We start from the raw sequence: 3,617 nt of genomic DNA, 5'->3' as shown, positions 1-3,617 counted from the left end.
TACCCCAAACCTGATGTCAGACCCATTCTAATTATGTATATTATATTGAAACAGATGAGGGAAAGAACAGATTAGAGGTGATATATGATTGAGTATTATAATTAGCACAGGAATCCAGAATTAAGATTGCATAGAGAAGTGTACTCGGGGTAGGGGGTGGGGGAGAAGGAATGGGGGAATTGTATACTAATGAAGGAATTTTCTTTCCCTTTTTCTTTTCGGAGAGGGGAGCGAACTGGTGGGGAGGGGTGGGCAGGGAGAAAAGTGCAACAATGAATGAATGGAAATCCAAAACCTCTGTAAATGTCTATTAAAAGTAATAATAAAAAAAAGTATACAACAAGCCAGGCTTACTGACTCAACAGAAATCAGTAGAACCCCAGAAACTATGGACCTTAGTTACTCTTCAAACTTAGAAGAAAACTCACTTTCATGTCTCAACTTTCAATCAAACATTGGACAGATCTTTAAGGTCACAAATAACACCAGGGAGGCACTCACTCCTTAAAATAACCAACCATGTGGAATTCTGCCAGGAGCCTCTGCTCTTCTTTTTCCCTGAGCAGCAGCAGGTAATCTCCCAAAATGGTTCACTACTTGCTTGACCTGGAAAATCCCACAAAATCATGCAAATCAAGAGATTACAATCTCCAGGTCCATTTTAAGATCACCCAAGAAACTGCCCAGGCCATCAAGGGTATGCATATCTGGAAAGCCACTAAGTATCTGAAAGATGTCACTTTGCAAAAGCAGTGTGTGCCCTTTCCATGTTACATTGGTGGAATTGGTAGGTATGCCCAGGCCAAACAGTGGGGTTGGACACAGGGTGGGTGGCCAAAAAAAGAATGCTGAGTTTTTGCTGCATATGTTTGAAAACGCCGAAAGTAATGCTGAACTTAAGGGTTTAGATGTTGATTCTCTGGTCATTGAGCATATCCAGGTGAACAAAGCTCCCAAGATGCAACCCCTACATGAGTTCCCCCTGCCATATTGAGATGATCAAGAGGAGGTTGCCCAGAAGAAAAAGATCTCCCAGAAGAAACTAAAGAAACAAAAACTTATGGTTTGAGAATAAATAACATCATCAAATAAAATGAAAATAACTACAAAAAAAAAAATAACCAACCACGTAAGATTAAGGATAAAGCCCTGTAGATAGAAAAGGGTTGGTGTTATTAGTTAGGTGTTGTCAAGTCTAGTACTACGCATAGTGACCCTATAAACAACAGATCTGAACACTGTTCTATCCTGTGCCATCCTCACACTGACAAACTAGAACTCATTGCTGCAGTCACTGTGGTCAATTCACCTGTCTTCCTCTTCTTCAATGATCCTCTGCCTTTCTGAGCATCAGGAAGTGAAGCTTCATCTTTGTCTCCAAAGAGCATTCTGGCTGTATTTTCTCCAAGACATATTTGTTTGCTCTTTTGACAGTCCATGGGGTGTTCAGTGCTTTTCTCCAATATGACAGCTCAAAGACATCAATTATTCTTCTGTCATCCTTATTTATTTTCCAGCTCTCGGATGCATAGCAAGTAATTGGAAAGATGATGGCTTGAATCTTTAAAAAATAATATAAATAAGAACTATAGGAAAGAAGTGGGAAGAATATGATTACATTGTGTGTATACAATTAATGTTATTAAATGTGTGTGACCAGTTAAATGAAAACCTAGTATAATTTGTAAACTTTTATTCAAATAATAATTTTTAAAAATTTTATTTTATTAAATTTAATGAGCATTTACAGAGATATGGATTTTCATTCATTCATTGTGGCACTTTTTCTTTACCCCCTCCCACCAGTTTGCTCCTCTCTTTGAAAAGCAAAAGATAAACTTCTTCATTGGTATACAATTCCCCCTCCCCTGCCCCTGCCCCCCCCAAGTGCACTCCACTATGCAACCTTAATTCTGGATTCCTGTGATAATTATAATACCCTATCATATATCACTTTTAAACTGTTATCTCCCTCATCTGTTTCAATTCAGTATACATAATCTATCCAGTTTTTCTCAGTCTTAACCCAACCCTGATGTCAGTCAGTCACTTTCTACAACAGTGGCACCATACAGTATTTGTCCTTTTGTGACTGAGATATTTTATTCAGCATAATGTCCTCCAGGGTCACCCATTTTGAATAATATTGCATGAGTTCCTTGTTTTTCAATGTGGCGTAGTATTCCATTGGGTGAACATATCACAGCTTCTCTATCCATTCATTTGTTGATGGGCACTTAGGTTGTTTCCAACTCCTAGCTCTTGTGAACAAAGCTGCAATAAACATGGGTGTGCATATATCTGCTTGGATGTCAGTTATGGTCTCTTTAGGGTATATTCTCAGTAGTGAAATTGCTGGATCAAATGGTATCTCTATTTGCAACTTTTGAAGAAAGTGCCACACCACTTTCCACAATGGTTGCACCATTTTACACTCCCACCAACAGTGAATAAGGGTTCCAGTTTCTCCACAACCCCGCCAGCATTTGTTGCTTGCTGTTCTGTTAAAGTTTGCTCAAATAATAATTATTTTTAAAAACAACAGAATTTTAGGACTTGGACAAGGCAAAAATAAAAATACTTTTTGAACTAATTGTTGTTGTGGTATTGTTGTTATGTGCTGTCAAATTGTTACTCATAGCGACCCTGTTGTACAACAGCTCTAAACCCTCCTCTAGCCTGAGCCAACCTTATTGTCTTTGACACACCTACTCCCATTATCCCAGTAACTGAGTCAATTCATCTCATCGAGGATGTTCCCCTCCTGTGCTGTCCTTCTATCCACCCCCAAACATAATGTCCCTCTCTAAAGACTAAACCCTCCTTGCAACATGCCCAAAATATGTTAGATGGAGCTTCAGAATCCTTGTCTCCAAGGAGCAGCCTGGCTTCACCCTCTCCAGATTGAACCTTTTTGTTGTCTTAGCAGTCCATGGTATATTCAATATTCTTCTCCAGAAAAACAGCTCAAAGGCATCAATTCTCTTTCTATTATCCCTAGTCATTGTCCAGCTTTCGGGTGCATAACTAAATAAGAATATAAATCAAGCAACTATTCAACAACTGGTCTGTGTTCTGGAGCAACAAAGGAAGAAGTAGATTCAGCAATAGGAGGAGGTGGAATGTGTGGCTGCTCCATGATCCTTCTTTTGCCATCAGACCAGAACTAGATAGTATCCAGCTGTATATCTGAACATTTTGATAAAGATTCTATAGAAGAGTACTGATAAAAACAGGGAGAATGTTGAACAGAATTTAAAATTCTTTTTTTTAATTATTATTATTTTGTGTATGTGTGTCTGTGTACTGTCAGATTAGATCTGACTGGTGCAGGAGGAGATTGTCCTTCCTTTCCTGGCAGAGCATCTGGTGGATTCGAACCATGCATCTCTGGGATTGCAGTGCAGCTTCTTGCCACTAGGCCACCAGAGCTCCCCGAATTTAAAATTCTCTTAAACATTATACTTCATAGAGCCATGATGTTTGAATGATTCCCTCAACTATTTCCCTGGGATACATTTTTTTCAATTGAAATGATATTTATTTAGGTCTTTAAAACAAATTCCAGAGTGTGTGCTTACACTGATTACATGGGATCAAATGATTAAAATGACTAA

General features: G+C 38.7%; 1 pseudogene; it reads left to right on the top strand.

Moving 5' to 3' along the window:
- The first annotated feature begins 585 nt into the window (after window positions 1-585).
- LOC102876836 lies at window positions 586-1,057 on the top strand (annotated as a pseudogene).
- The last annotated feature ends 2,560 nt before the right edge of the window (window positions 1,058-3,617 follow it).

This window comes from Elephantulus edwardii, unplaced genomic scaffold (assembly GCF_000299155.1).
Source record: "Elephantulus edwardii isolate Elephantulus edwardi_28Jun2011 unplaced genomic scaffold, EleEdw1.0 scaffold00047, whole genome shotgun sequence".
NCBI lineage: Eukaryota > Metazoa > Chordata > Mammalia > Macroscelidea > Macroscelididae > Elephantulus > Elephantulus edwardii.
This window is presented reverse-complemented; position numbering and strand designations above follow the sequence as displayed.